General features: G+C 41.8%; 1 protein-coding gene across 2 annotated transcripts in view; it reads right to left on the bottom strand.

Annotated features, from left to right (window-relative positions):
- Nucleotides 1-16280, bottom strand: part of LYRM7 (LYR motif containing 7) — a 53463-nt gene that overhangs the window by 11566 nt on the left and 25617 nt on the right. The window contains exon 6 of one of the 2 annotated variants that reach the window (XM_045020096.1): nt 15397-15815. The exons of the other annotated variant lie outside the window; for it this stretch is intronic. The gene's annotated coding sequence lies outside the window, so the exon portion shown is untranslated. Of the gene's footprint in view, nt 1-15396; nt 15816-16280 lie in introns of those variants that run through there. 2 annotated transcript variants of the gene reach the window in all.

Below are 16280 nucleotides of genomic sequence, written 5' to 3'. Positions count from 1 at the left end.
CTTCCTTGCATCAAGCCTGCCTTCCTGATATTGATTATGACTCATTTTACTTCTGACAGATCCTCAGACTACAGGTTTTATATGCTCATGAAAATCTCTTCTTTCCAAGAGTTTTAAGCACATAGAACAGCTAAAAATATTCAGAATTAATTTTTTTTTACAAACTTAGTTTTTAGGAGACAGGTTTATATTGTAACAGAAACATAAACAGGACCATCTCTGTTGGATAAAACTCACCTCGTTGTGTATGACCTGCACCACAGATGCCCCCATAGCAGCACCCTGTGGGGACATGCAGTCAGAAAGGTCAAGCAGGGGGACTTCTGCACCACAGAGGTAGGCTCCATGCCAGTTTCAAATAGGCTGGCACTGACTGTGGGGAATATTAGGATGGAATAGGATGATCAGTGGATCCATGCTCATACTGATCTAGGGGCTAGGAAGTCCTTATAGGAGGGAAAGTGTTTTTATTTCAATTTCTGCTTATTTTACTTGAGCCCTTGAGATTTAGCTACCACTGTAGCTACACCAATGCAGCTGCAAATTTTTAGGGTGCACCAGTGAGCAGATTATCTCAATTCCAAAGATTACCATTGACATCAGTGTTCTCTGGATGATCATGCTGCCAGTGCCTGAGGCTCTGGCTAAGTACAAGAATAAGAGGCGATTCAGTTAAATGAATAAGAACCAGACTATATTCGCTCAAGATGGAGCAGAAATAAGTGTACATTACATCTCCCTGCAGCAGCCTAGACCTCTGCATCCCAAAGGAGGGATTCATGCTGAATGAGGACAGGTGTTTTTGCCAGCTGCTCTGTTGTTCCACCAGAGGAGGAGGAAGCAGCTCTACATTTTGTTGAAGCTCTGTGGGAGCCTGGCCAGTAGAAGCTGCTGAATCAGCCCGTGCCCTGGTCACACCCTTTGCCCAGCCAGCACCACTCACTTCTATGCCTGCACTAGACGCCAGTGGAATTTCTATTGATCTTGGGTTTGTAAGAACTTATTTCTGACACATTTGACTTGTTACTGTCTCTTTGGGCTAAATCACAACTCATGGTACTCACCTTGCAATTGGGGATGTGTGGTTCCCCAGGGGCGTACAGTGGGGGGCATGTTAGGGGTGCTGCCCTTCCAAACTGTATATTGATTTTTTTCCAGTAGTTTACAATTCAGATTTAAAAAAATCTTTTCTGCATGTAACCCCCACACCTCCTGGGTGTGGTGTTCTGTCCCCTCTACTGGCACCGAGACCACTTAGAGATGAATGCTCTACAGCCTTAGCTACGCGCCATAGGGCTTTTAGCTCATGCAGTAGAGGCTCATGCATTTAGCTACAAACAGCGGCAGCTCCAGGTACTAGCGCTCCAAGCGTGTGCTTGGGGTGGCAAGCTGTGGGGGGTGGCCTGCTGGTCGCCGTGAGGGCGGTAGTTAGGCTGCCTTCGGCGGCATGCCTGCGGGAGGTCCGCCGGTCCTGCGGCTTTGGCGGTAATTCGGCGGTGGGTATGCCAAAGGCATGGGACCATGGGGCCTCCTGCAGATAAGCCGCTGAAAGCCGTCTGACTGCCGTGTTTGGGGCAGCAAAATATATAGAGCTACCCCGGCTACAAAGGTCTCAGGTTTGATCCCGACTAGTGGGGTCTGTCAGTGTTACATATGCATCCATGATTCCTAATGTGAGGTACAGCACTGCAGTGGGACTGGGATCCTATGGATCCTGCAGGACCGGCTGCCATAATAGCAGGAGCAGGATAAAAATTAAAAAAACAAAGTGGGAGCAGGTATTGCTGGCAGGACGAGAGCAGGTTTAAAAAAAAACAGTCCTCCTGCATCACACACAACATGAACGCCCAGCAGCCAGAGCTAGGCGAATGGAGAGCAGTGGCTGCTTGCTGGGGGCCCTGCCCCCCCACAAATATAGAATTCAAACTATGCCTATGGGTGCTCCCTTATTCCCTGCACTTATTACCAGCACTGTGATTATACAGGAGGAGGAGTCATCTCTGCTCTCCTCCCCCCACCATAAGTGAGTGGGAAGAACTTTGAAGTGGCTCTTATCCGCCCCTTGTCCCCCCACCCCCACCCAAATGCACTGGCCAGAGCAGCTGAAGTAAAGGCTAGACTGATTACCTCTACCTTGGAACAAGAGACTGAAATGTGACACTCTGGACTGCAATTGAGTCGCTGATCTGCTTCCGGGGTAGTGCAGCTGGGCAATGCCTCTTAATCAGGGTTTATGGTAACTCCATGGTCTAGCCCTTATGATCAGAATTTCTAGGCTCTGCCAGACAAGTCAAAAGAGACTCAAAGATAAAATATATGCTAAATATACCACATCATTTAGGCACATTATTCATGGTAACACTGCAAGTTTCAGGGTGTCTTATAATAGAACAATTTAAATGCAAACACGTCATAGTGGCTTTTTATTTTTAAGTTTTAGACAAACATAACATCAAACAACACATCCTCTGGCATGAAAGCATTTTTCTTTAATAAGCTCACAACACTGAAATTGTTCACATAATTGCTATCCTGTGCTGCCCTTCTCTGGTGCATTGTTAGAGTATTTTCTTTCTTTGTTGTATTTTGTGTGTGTGTGTGTGTGTGTGTGTGTGTGTGTGTGTGTGTGTGTGTGTGTGAAGGATGATATTGCTACAATATTTTCTGTGTAAAATAAAGTATGTATTTTAAAGCACACATATGCTGCATGTGTATATGATAATACACTGGGGTATTGCAGTCCCTGCAATGCATAAAATCGCACCAACTTCAGTGAGTGATTTCTATTAAAATTTCTGCTGTGGGTTACAGAAACATTAAAGCAGTGTGCTGTCCCTCAATGCACATTCTTCACTACCCCCATTTGCCACTCCAAATATTAAGCCTAGAAATGCAACTGTTTCGCTGTAATATACAGTGTAAAATGACTGATTGTGGAAGCCCTAGCTAATGTGACAAGACGAACATAGTTCCATAACCAAGAAAATACAAAAATGTGAGGTTTTTTTTATTTATATGAGTGCCTCCAGATGACTTTGTCCCTCTGGCAGATCTCCTGTGGGGATTTCAGGGCTAAGCCCCTGATTTTTCCATGTGGAAGGAAAGCCCTCCTTCCAAGGGGACACTTTGAGGAAACTCCATGAAGAAAACCTGTTTTCCTTCCTTTAGCTCCTTTTGACATGTTTTCTTGTGACCAGGCATGAGCAGGCACTGACCACTCATATTTACATCATTCTGGATGCCAACTGTCACAGCCTGACTTTGATTTTGGAGTCTATTCTGGTGAATTACAGCTATGTGCAGTGTTGTTCACCATATCACCTCTGGGTGAACACTGTTCAAAAAGCAATCATTCCAATCTGACTGGTCAGTCCTCATCCGAAAAGGAAACTGGCACAACGCTTTCAAAAGATGAGCCTGAGAGCTTAAATTTGTAACTTTGCTAGACAATAAAAACCATGGTCTTAATAAGCCACAAATCCAGTGTCTTTATTACAAATCTGTAGACCACTAACCCCCTTTTTGTCCTATGACTATAGGGGTGTTAATGGGCCATTTCACTTTGAATGGTCCCTAACAATATGTCCTAACTACTTATGCTAAATAATCTGTATTTACTCATGACAAGCAAAATTTATGTCACTCAGGGGGTGTGACTATTCCACCCCGTGAGCAACAATACACTGACATAAGTGTTCATGTGCACAGCGCTGTGTCAGTGGGAGAGCTTCTCCTGCTGACATAGCTTATGCCACTCGTGGAGGTGGGTTTTTTATGCTGACTTGAGATCTCCCTCCCGTCGGCATAGAGTATCTTCTCTACACGCATTGCAGCGGTACAGCTGCAGCACTGTACGTATAGACATATCCTAATTAGCGGTGACACTCTTAGTACCTTTCCAAGACCTGAAGAAGAGCTCTGTTAGTTCAAAAGCTTGTTTCTTTCGCCCACCAAAGTTGGTCCAATAAAAGATATTACTTCACCCACCTAGGGTTGCCAATTTTGGTTGGACATATTCCTGGAGGTTTTATCATGACATAATCTTTAATTAAAGATTGATCTTTAATTCCTGGAGACTCCAAGACAGTCCTGGAGGGTTGGCAACCCTATAGCCACCATATCTACCTATGTCCAATGTAAGTTGTTGTTATACAGTACAACTCCTGAATTTCTAAGATGCTCTTCATCATGGTATCTGTGTACCATGGCGTGTGTGGTTGCAGTGTTGTTGGTGATGAGTTTTTTAATGCTGAACACGTTCCTAGCTATAACAGCAAAACACAAAGGGCTTGGCTGTAACCTTACAGACAGCACAAGTAAGGGGAGCTGTGTTACCTCAGGAGCAGGGCAGGAACCAGACAGGTACTCTCTGGTTCCTGACCTCCCCACTTTTGCTCTGGCAGAAGGAACCTGTGCCAGCCCTTCCCTCTCTGTGCTATTTTGGATGTGTAGGCCAGCATATTTAAGGGAGAGCAAGCAGTGCCTAATGTGTAATGAAAGAGGTGCCAGGACTCAATTAATTAGGTGCTGGGGCTCAAGCAATCTTTTACTTTCATAACTGACATGGCAAGCCCAGAGGTGCTGGGGTTATGAACTGCCAAGTCTAGAGGTGCCAAGGTTCAGCCCTGGAAAACCCTGGCCCAAATTAAGAACTGAGAGCAGGGTTCCAGCCACCTCTCTTCAATCCCGTCACTCACTTGACTGTAAAGAAAATTGGCAGCCTTGTGACAGTTGATCTATCCCCACTGCAGGGATTGGAGCTACAGGCAGCCTGGGCAGGGACATCCTGGCCCCAGCCACAGGCATGGAAGAAGGCTCACAATGGAGCCCAAAATGATAGCATAGCATAGCTCCTGTTTGGGCTTGGTACGTTTTAAAAAGATGCGTGCGCAAGAATTTTTTCCCCCTGCCAAGAGAGGGGTAGTATTATGACTATGAGAATAATTTTGTGCTTCAGCAAAAACAAAATGTTTTGAATATAAGAACTTCAAAGGAGGGTCAGAGTGATAAGAAGCAGATCACAATCAGAGATTAATTTCCTGTTTTCTATTCAAAACAGGCCTATGTCACAAACAGTGCAATATATACAAACTAATGTGACCAGTGAGTTTTCATTCTGAATGCTTGCCCACAGCTAAAAGCAGAGCCTGAAGAAACAATAACACCACAAATCTCATTTGATTGGTATTTGTCTATTACATCTTCCTTTATAATAATTTAAGGCTCACCTTTTTTTTCTAACCACATAAACTTCTCATCCAGGCCCTCATTATCTACCATCTTGGTTACTGAAATCTCCTCCGCACTGGCTTCCCTGATATTCCTGTTGCCCAAATGTAATCCATACTAATCCATCAATCTGACTGTGTCAATCCATACACAGGCTCTTCCTACTTCACTGCATTAAGTCCAAGCTTGCTTCAGGGCCATGCATTTACTCTGCTGATGCATCCCACCTAGTCTCTTATGTTGCCGGACCTCTCCCTCCACACTCTAGTGATGCCAACCTCATCATCCTGTCAGTCTATTTCCCCTACAGCCATCCCCACACTTTCTTCCATATCACCTTCAATGCATGGAATGCTCTTCCTGAGCTGCTTTGCAAGACCACTTCCTACTCTCCTTTCTGCCGTGACACCTGAAATAGCTATTTATATGTTTATTAATAAACACACACACACACACACACACTGCAACCTCCCCAAGCCCCTAATTAAACAAAAGTCCCTCTTTACTCCATTACACTGTACATTAGCTGAGTAACCATATAACAATGTTGTTGTACCATCTCAATTCTCCACTTTGTTGAGTCACATTCAAAATTAATTTGTTAGCTTTTCAGGACAGGGATCATATCTTGTTTATACTGTTTGGCACCTCACACACCTAAATCATCATTTTAAGTGATTAATGTATGCAGCAGATCTTGGCTTTGCAAGTTTTGTACTGAACTGCTCTAAGTTCTAAATTAATCAGTTCTGTATATGTACAAGAACAATGCCATATCACTGGATAATTAAATTCAAAAGACTGCTATTAAGCCTTCTAAGCACAGAGTTTCTTTGCACTAACACATTCAATCCATGCAGCTGGAATTGTATAAAATCCTTCAATCATTAAGTCAGGTAACTGGTTTTTCAATTGTGACATGCACCTATCCTTAAAATAAACACATACCGATTGTTTTCGCTTCTGAAAAACACTGGCATTTGAAGTAGAACACTGACTCCTTTGACTATTTGGCATCAGTGCAAAACCCAGAAATGGGTGGTGGCGGTGGTGGGGGTTTGAAAAGGAACATTTGCCAACACATACTACACAATTAACATAAGTCTAGATCATGATGAGTTATGACCATAGTAAGATGCACTGTATTGTTGTACTGTCTCTGCAATAGCTTGGGACGGAAACTAACTTGAAATCACAATCTTTCTTCCACTTTTCCTGATGATCTGAGACAGGAGTAAACTGAAACAAATGTATTTACCTGTCAGTGTATGCTCCCCCTATACCAATGTAGCTATGCAAACAGGTGTGTTGTGGGTGGAATCAAGTATTCATCCCGTCCACCTCCTGCTTTGCTATGGGGGCGAGAGGTGGACATAGCAGCTCTGTGGAACCTTCTACACACTGCATACAGGAAGTAAAAGTACAATGCACCAATTGAAGTCAGTGTCTTACATCACCTTACTCCCTTGGGATAGCCCCTAGTTATTTCCTTTTGCAACTATAGAGGAAAACTGCACTACATAATCAGCTAGTACTCTGTGATGACTGACTTTTTTAATGGCAACCACTGTACTGAGAAACATGGATATAACTCGTTTTGTCTTTAAAACGTACTTGGGTGATCTGAAACCTGCAGTGGTTCCTTGTTCACTGCTGATTCCATTTAGATGATCTGGAACTGATCTAACAAAATCCTTAGCAGGACAGGCCTAGGCTACTTTAAGGTCCATCTTTCCATCTGTGCTCCTTTATAGCTGCTATGTTCAAGTGGCATAGCTGTTGAACAGAATCCCAGGGTGAAATCCTGATGCATTGCAGTCAGTGATTGATTTCAATTGGGCCAGAAGTTCACCAAGGAAGGGAAGATCCTCTGAGAAGTGGTCAAGAGATCTATCCTTACCATCTTCAGAGCCAGCTGCAAAATTCACTTATTCAATCAAGCAGGACAAAATACATAATAATACTCCATATTAGAAGACATCAAATAAATTAAAGAGCAGATGGAGAATTGCTTTTCCTTTCAGGAAAGATACATTTTAATATGTAACAAATGTTTAGCGACTAAATACCACAGTATAACTAAGACACCTATGGTATCACATTGTTATCTAAGGACATATACAAACACATAGATGGATGGATGTTTTATTACTCCAAACTTCTTGTGCAAACAAATCTTCATAAATATTAATCTTCTCTCATGTTAATTTTGCATCTTGAAGATTATATATGCAAAAGTAGAATACATTTTATATATTGTAAAGGTTATGACAAGCCAACAAAAGCCACAAAATTCAAAGGGGCGCATGACTTTGCTTTTGGAACATACACTGATGTACATAGAAAAAGTACAGGCTTAGCAGTGAGAGTCAGTGCATGCACCTTTATTTTGAATTTCCTTTTTATTTTTGTTGATTGGCCTCCATAATACCACGTACCAACACAGGTTAGATGGTCTGAAGGAAACTCAAGGCTTTCTTGATGCTGTTCACTGCTGAACTTACTAATTGCATTGCGTAGGAGTTAATACTGCTGCCAGTCAATATACCCATTAATTTCTGAGCTAACTGTATCACATATGCCTCTGTAAGAACCACACTGTAAGTCAGTAGAGATAAAACACAAGAAATAAATTATGAAGCTGCTTTCTTTAAAAAAAATCAATTATTGTAAGGAAAACATAAATTTCCTCTAGGGTGATCATTTAAAATGGCTCCATAAATTAAATGAATTCTTACAAATCCCAGCTATTGATTTCAGTATTCTAGCCTACTACTTACCCTGAGTATTACAGTGCAAGTACTGTTTGGCAAACTCAAACAACTATGGATCTGTAACTCAGGGCCACATGCTGCTTGCCTCACTCACACATGTGAATTCAATGGGACTACTGTGCATAAGGCATGCAGCATTTGCCTGTAAGTCTTTCATTTCACTGGCAAAACATGCTCTAGTTACAAAACAGGCCCCCAATCCTGCAAGCATTTTATTAAAGTATATAGTCGTATTGATTTAAGTTACGCATGAGTGTATGTGTTGGCTGGATCAGGACCCAAAACAGGAAGGGAAATTCGCACATGAATTACAGACAGACAAAAATAAACCAACATAAAAGATTATTTGGGGCACAGCTATAGATGCATGCATATTATAATGGTTTGGCTAGAATAAATTGCAAGTTAAATAAATTAAGATTTTCAAAAAAATTTCCACGTATATTTCACAGCTAGAACTTTCATGAAGAGTCATAATGAGTTACTATAGCAGGTGAGATTTTCCTCCTTAAAATAATATCTTCTAACTGTTCTGCCAGAGAGGGGAAGAGGTGGTGTGGGAGAGGACTATATCTGCAGGGTTAAAACATGTATTTCTATGCAGCTCTCCACTTCTTCCTCATTGTGAAATTCAGGGCAACGACAGGGCAGGGAGCAGTTTTAGCGTTTCTCGTTTTAGTGATCACAGAAAATAAAATTATGATTTGCATGTTGCAAATAAAAAGAATGCGCTCTATGCACAGTTAAGGCTGTTTTGCATAGAGCACACTACAACGTACTCTTCCTCCGGGTCCATGGAAAAAGTGCCATACAGCATCAACCTTTTTTTCTCCTTTTTCAGATATGTTAATGAAGGACAGAGTTAGGGCTACATTTTCAAAGAGAACTGCCTGAGATATATGCCTAAATTGTCATTTGTCTGCCAAACAGGGCAGGCAATTGCTGGCTGAATTTCACATCATTAAGCAGCTGAAAGAGCAGCTCCAATCCGAATATTTATTTTAAAAGGATGTCATGCCCTCAACATAGCTCAAAACAATATTGCGTACTGCTCTTGTGTTGTAACATTATATACTATGTTTCAGAGTCCACAATCTATTTCTTCCTCTGGATATTGAAATAGAGGGGATTTCACTCCCTTTTCCTTTTATTTCAGAGTTTAAAAAGCAACTGACAAAAATCTGAAGAGGACCAGGGCAGAAGGAAAACAGAAATTAAAACAAAGCACCACAATAAAGGACACTTTTCTGCACTACTTTCTATGTTTCCTAGATCCAACTTAAAGTTTGCTGTGGGCTAACATGAAACAGGCACTCGGGCCCAGAACCTTAGAGACCCTCTAGAAGAAACCCAACTCCAACTGGGTGTGGGACTCAGCTACCACAGCTCATCTACATGCACAGTGTAGGATGTATATTGTTATGAATACTTTCCATAAAAATATTTATATAGTTGAATACTTTACAACCATTAAAAGGCAGGAGAAACTGAAATAGGACAATTTAATAGGGGACTAACACCACTAGCCTAAGCCCAAGTAAAACCCCTGGGAGGAGGGAAGGGCACTTAAGAAACTTCACAAGGTTTGCATTGCAGAGTTCAGAGGGGAGAGCTACAGGAAGCACTGCTCCCTCGCCTAGGAAGAGTAGAGGTTGCTGCTGTGCTCCACCCACATCTCCTGCACAGAGAAGACAAATTCAGATGCTATATTCAAAAACATTTATGGGAGGATCTGTTCCCAGTACTTTTCCACAGGTAGTTAGGAGTTATTCTGCAACGGGTCCCTCCACTTACACCCCTAAACCCAATAAATTTGGCTTGGAGTGAAAAAACCTTGGATTCCCCAGGAAGTATGCTACAGGGAGCAACTGATCCCCAATCCTATACCACCCAGACCTACAGAGCTCTGACTGCATGGCTCTGGAGAGGCTGCTGCAGGATCCTCACTTCTACAAGGTGCTTCTGCCCCTTTCAACTCTGATTTGCTTTGCTCTTCATCTGACCTGATTCACTTTCTAGAAACAAAGTCAAGTATGTTGAGTACGTCTGTGTAGCATCTGCTTCCTTCTTGTTCTTAAATAAGCTCACTTCTTAACTAAATTCACCTTCCTTAAGCCAAGTCCTTGTGAATTATCCCATTGAACTCAGTCCACTTCATAGTGTGTAAAGTTAAGCACATGTGTAAGTCTTTGTAGGATCAGGGATTTACTGATTACAAGTGTAATAAACCTGGGCTGGGGTTCAAAAGGATATAGTACCTATTTTTTTCAGAGGGATCACATATGCAGAATGTACATCAGAAGCTGAATCACACTGCACAGACCACAGTAGTTTGCCACTCTTCCACCTCCACTAGAATAGCACTGTAGCTTCAGAGTCTACCCAAGGGTGTGCAGTGGTGCTCCCTTCATTATCATTTCTAATTATTTCTTTACCATTTTGAAGCTGCAAACATTTCAAGTAGTAAAAAATTACAAATATATTTGTAATATCATTAGCTGGTTATAAACAAACATATGAGACTAGGGCTAAAAAAAAAAAAAGACAAGGGAACACACAGGGCATTAGTTTTATAATATAAGCATCCAATAAAGATCAGTTCAGATGCAGCATCTGGTTTTCAGAGAGTTCAATTTTTTAAATCCATTTCTCTACTTTGGTTGATTGAGACATCTGTCCAAGGTCATACAGTGAGTCAATGGTTCAAATATACAATAAATCAGAGCTGCGAATATACAGTAAATCAGAGTGTGTCTCAATACTTTGTTCTAACCACACAACCTCCTTTATTACATGTCAAGGAAGAAAGGATTGCAGAAAAATAAATTGCCACTGGAAAAAAACAGGAAAAAATCCCATCTAAATCACTAGTAATATTTGATCCATTTCAGAAAAATAAAAAAGATTTCTGGTGATTCATAAAAAGCCAAACTTTGTGAGAGCATTTTGACTCTGAGGTGAAAATTTTATCGGTAATAAATCATCAGGAAAACCTCTTTGTTATTTTACCAATCACTTAGAGAACGAGTTTATGATGGGACTTTCCTAATAGCTAAAAAACAGAAGTGCAAGCAACCATCTGAAATCTTAAAATAAATATTTATTTTTTTTAAATGATACTGGTTGAAATGTGAAGTGAGGAATAAACTAAGCTTAGCCAAGTGGCTAAGCCATCCAAATATCCAATTGCCACCCTAAGCAAACACAACTGGCATAAACTAGCACTGCTCCATGAAATGGCTCAATATGTCTATCAACATTCAGAGGGTGTAAACCCAAAGGATGAAAGGGAATATTAGGGTGGTTCAAGGTCTAACTGGGACTGATAGGATGAATTTTAAACCAGGAATATATAGGCTGAATGTCAAGAAAAACACCTGGGTTCTGATTCATGTCCAACTGAAATGAATGGGAGCCTGCTCAGAGAGTTCTTTTAGACTGTGGAATATTCCCCTATCCCTCCCAAAAAATGGAGGCAGCCACTTGCTTGCGATGTTTAAAGCTAGACCTCATAAAGCACCAGAAAATGGACTGCAGTGAATATTCCTTCACCAGCAGGAAGGAGGATTAGATAAAGCCTTTTACACTTCTAATTTATTTGTGTCCATGAGACTAGTACTATAGCAAAAGAGAGAATAAGACTTTTCACACTCTTTTTGGAATGATTCTCTGCCCTCCTCCTAATTTTGTGGTGCATTTTCTGTTTATAGCTGAGAGCACACCTGAAAAATCTGTTCCTCCTAGGAAGACAGGAACCTTATCTTCATATTCAGTTTTAGCTGATGTGCAGACCTTCAGGCTAATTGTGCTTGGGAAAGGCACATGGCTTGAGGAGCTGATGCTTTTAATTCCATTTGTTTCCCCAGGGCTTCTCTTTTGCAGACTACAATTGCATCAGTTTCACTCCAATAATAAGGGCAGATTATCTGAAGATTCTTTGGGACCTCCAGACTAAGAAACAAAAGGCAAGCAAATTTCCTCTGTTGAGGGAGCTACTATAACTGTTGCCACATCCTCTGTTTTTTCTCTCCTGACAAACCAACATTACCTCAGTCTCAGCCTGCTAGTTCCGATCCAATCTCCAATCAGCCAATCTGCTGTAGCCAGGTTGGATGCAACAGCATTTCAGAGTAATATCACCTACATATTGAAGGCAGCAGATTAGAAATAAGGAAGGAAAATTGTTGCAGCCTGTATTGGAGAAGCAGAATCATGCTCGTGGAGGAGGTGCTGGGAGAAAATGTTGTGCCACCAGTTAGAAGGCAGAGGAAGAGAGCCAGCACAAACACAATGGAGAAGAAAGATGCACTTGTTCCTGTGGAAAAAACTGCCCTTAGTCATAATAACCTTGCCTAGAGAAGGTCTGCCTACCAGCTGAATGAGATTAGAGCCTTGTGAGCCAGTAGGCCCTGCATGACAGTCATCTTAGGTGAAAATACTGTTTATGTATTTGACTTCCTCTTCTTACAGGAGACCTGTGTGCTGGAACCAGTTCTGTATTTCCAGTTGTTGTCAGCCAACAGGTGGGTAGGCAAACACTCAGGTAGCCTGAGTTACTTAGCAATCACTCATCCAGCAAATGGACTGCATATTCTGCACTTTACAGTTCTGCAGGGATTGAAACCTGATTCTCTCAGGATTCCTCCCTCCCTGATTCCTGGGAGGGTGTCTAACCACTGGGCTATAGAGCCAATCTGACTCTCTTTGGACTATTTAATTATTTTATACACAGTGGAACATTTTCAACAGAAGAGACTGAGAAAGTCTGCCTCAAAATACTCCATAGCACACTGGTTAGGGCACTCACGGGAGATAGGAAACCTGGAATCAACTACCATCTCTTTCTCTCCCATTCTACGTGAAAAAGGGCTCACCTGCCTTAAGGACCTAACTTCAGCAGAGGGCTCTTGGCTGAGAATCTCAAGGGGAGGGAGGTGCCTTCCCTCCTTGATAGCTAGCTTAGGCAACTCCTGGCTCAGCATGCTGGCTTTTGTGAATCCCCTTCTTAGGCACCTAACTCTCCCTATGCATCACATAGGGAGCCTAAGCTCCTGCCCAAAGGCTGTGGACTCCAATGGGCAGCAAGGTGCCAAAAAGTTAGGTGTTGCAATGATACATTTAAGTCTCTTTTGTGGATTTAGCCCTAAGTGACTAGCCCAAGCTCAGAGAGAGTTCCTGGGGCAGAACAGGGAATTGAACCCAGTTCTCCAAAATTCTAAGTTAATACCCTATCCTTTCTCTTCTTAATGTTGAATATATTCAGTGCAACAGAATTGCGGCCAAATGCAGGCCATAGCCATAGCCATAACTACCTGCTCTCTTCACTTTTACCTTTTGTATCTCCTTGCTCCACAGATACTCAGTACACCTTAAACTTTTAGCTACATTATAGATGGTAGCCATTAGTTTAAGCAACTTCTATATTATTAATAGTTAAAATAGTGTTTAAAGAACCATTTGGAACACAGTAATTTTTTTCTCTCTTTCACTAGTGAGATCTCTCCTTAATCTCTCTCCAGCTTGCTTTCTGTATTCTTCCTTCCGTGAATTTTGATGTCCTCATCCTTGTTCATGTTCTCATGTGTTTTGCATTTTGTTTTTGTTTCATGGCTCTGTTTTCTTTGGTCAAAAGCCATTTCTGTTTTTCAGAGCACTGACATGACTGGTTCATATCTATTATTTGTTTGACAGGAGCCTCCCACAGGCTTATACTCTACTGATTTTGGTAAGAAACCACTTGTCTGTTCGCATTTCCAAGATAAAGACCTACATTCAGGGAATATTTCTTAAGGAGGAACCCACTTGCATAATCAAATAGTAGTGACCAAAAATCGGGTACATTCTTGCCCACACAGGGAAATTCCTTCAGGGACCACTTCCAGCTGGGTAAATATTCTCTCTTTTTCATCGCTGACTACTATGCTCTCATACAAGATATCTTCCCTGCTATTTTAGTGTGACATTTTGGCCAAACTGCTGGAGGACGCCTAATGTACACACAGCCTTTGAAGTCAAGTCAAATGGAAGTTACTGTCTAAAGGCCATATTGCATAGTGACATAGACAGGCATGTAGACAGAGCAAGTTCCTCCCTTCTTCTCCCTAAATGCACCCTACTTCATAGACCATGTTTCAGCTAGCTGCCATACAGCTTGCATGGCTTTTGGCTTAAGACCCTTCACCGAGAATTGATTTCAGGCTGTATCTGGCTTTGTCAGTGATAATTTTGAGGCACAGGGCAACAGTCTTTCAGAATAGAAAACGTGTGACTAAATGGATAAAGATCTACACACTCGCAACAGAGCTGTTTTATCAGCAGGCGCGTTACAAATGGAACAAAACTTATCTTAAATATATGCTGAGAATAGGAAGGAAATTGCGCAATGACCTTTTGATGATTGTCCCTTCTTAAGCCACGATCTGTAAAGAAGTACTACATGGGTCAGAGCCCGCTCTTCTCCACCAGTGCAATTCTGCTGCATGGAAAGCATGAAGGCAACGTACTGAAGCCCAGGAAAGGAGGCCACACCCCAAGTTTCTCATAATCTAAATGGTGTCCTGGGGCAGGCAGATCAATTTCCACCCACCTTCACTGACCCCTCCCCTCAGAAGAGGTGGGGAGGGGGCAGTAGCTATGGGACTATTAAGTCTGCACTAGCAGTGCCACAGAGCAGCTCTGTCACCACACTGCAGCCTATGAGGAAGGATTCTCTCTCTCCCGGATGTCTACAGCGTTCTCCATTGCACAGGCTATTTACTTGGGCTGTGGCCTGAGTCCAGGATTGGACCCTTAGTGAAGGGAGAGACAAAGGAGAGGTGTATACTGTATGAGAAAAATGAATGCAGTGTTGAAAAGTGGGTACTGTTTTTACTTCTTTCTCAGCCACACATTGGAACATGAACAGTGCTGACTAAATGGAAAACTTGCAGACGGAAGAAGTAACCCATTTAGACAAAATTATTTCTTCCCCCCTTTTTTCTAAAAACAAAAAACAAAACAAAAATCCAGGAAAACTGTGTGTGTGTGTGTGTATATATGTATGTGAATAGTCTGACATATGAAATCTGAAAAATTCAGGAGTTACATCGGTCTCCCCAGCACCTTGTACACACAGAATTTAGCATTAAAGCTGACGCACCACACAGGGCTAAGTGTGACTGTTAGAGTAACCAGAACTGTGAATTTCCTGTCTTTTGTGTCTGTAAAATACCAACCTTATCATTGCTTTCATGTTGTACTTTGAGTTTAATTATATTTGTGAACAGTTATTTAACAGTAATGATCAAGGTATTTCACAGAAAACTGAATTGAAGGTTTTAGGACAAACTATTTTCTACTGCAAACATTTTGGAAAGTTTTATCTCAGACAGGGAAGTACTAGGACTCAGCTCTTCCTGTAATAGTCGGTCAGCCTTTATTTTTAGTTTTCAATTGTCAGTATTTTTTCCCCTTTTGTAAAGGAAGTGTAAGGAACTGCCAGTACTAGAAGCTGAATTGTCTTATTCGCAGTTCCACTATGATACACTCAATTGCAGTGAAGGTTTGTAGCATTGAGCCCAGTCCAATGCTTTGAGGGCATAATAGATGATAAGGCTCAAGCTTATAACATGATTGAAGTCAATGGAGCAATGAAAATTTACACCGGCTGGCAATCACTGCTCCCTGGCACTCAGCATCTTGGAGGAGGTTCGGAGCATCTCACAGTTTCAGACTCGTAATGCTTCTCCTACGTGGACTGTCTGTGGTGTCACATTTTGGTGTGAAAGAACCAGTCCTTGTAAATATAGCAGGCCAAATTCATCCCTCATGGAACTGTATTGAAATAAATGGAGTTATGCAAGAGATTAACTTGGCCCAGCTAAATTAGAAAGGCCACTTTGTTTCCCCAAAAGACCAGAAACAGGCTTCAAACTCCAATCTTACATATGACAAAACAAAACAAAACAATTCATTCACAGACTAAACCCTCCAAGTGGGTGTTCCATGACAATAGGCTGTAGTAAACATATAGGAACATTAAAAATAGCATTTAGTATCAATGAAGCATTGTTTCTGAAGGGGATGAAGGAATATGGCTCATATGGGCCCAGTCCTTGTGCACTTCACTGATGTCACTGGGGACTCGGGATGTACAAGGAATATTGGTGTTATTTATATGACTGTACCATCTAGAGGTCTCCAGGTGTGACCAAGGCCTTTCTGTGCTAGGTGTTGGAGAGACATATAATAAAAAGCAACCCCTTTCCCAAACAGCTTACTAGCATGCAAGACTGGGGC

The sequence above is a fragment of the Mauremys mutica genome, chromosome 6 (genome assembly GCF_020497125.1).
Source record: "Mauremys mutica isolate MM-2020 ecotype Southern chromosome 6, ASM2049712v1, whole genome shotgun sequence".
NCBI classification, from domain to species: Eukaryota; Metazoa; Chordata; order Testudines; family Geoemydidae; genus Mauremys; species Mauremys mutica.
This window is presented reverse-complemented; position numbering and strand designations above follow the sequence as displayed.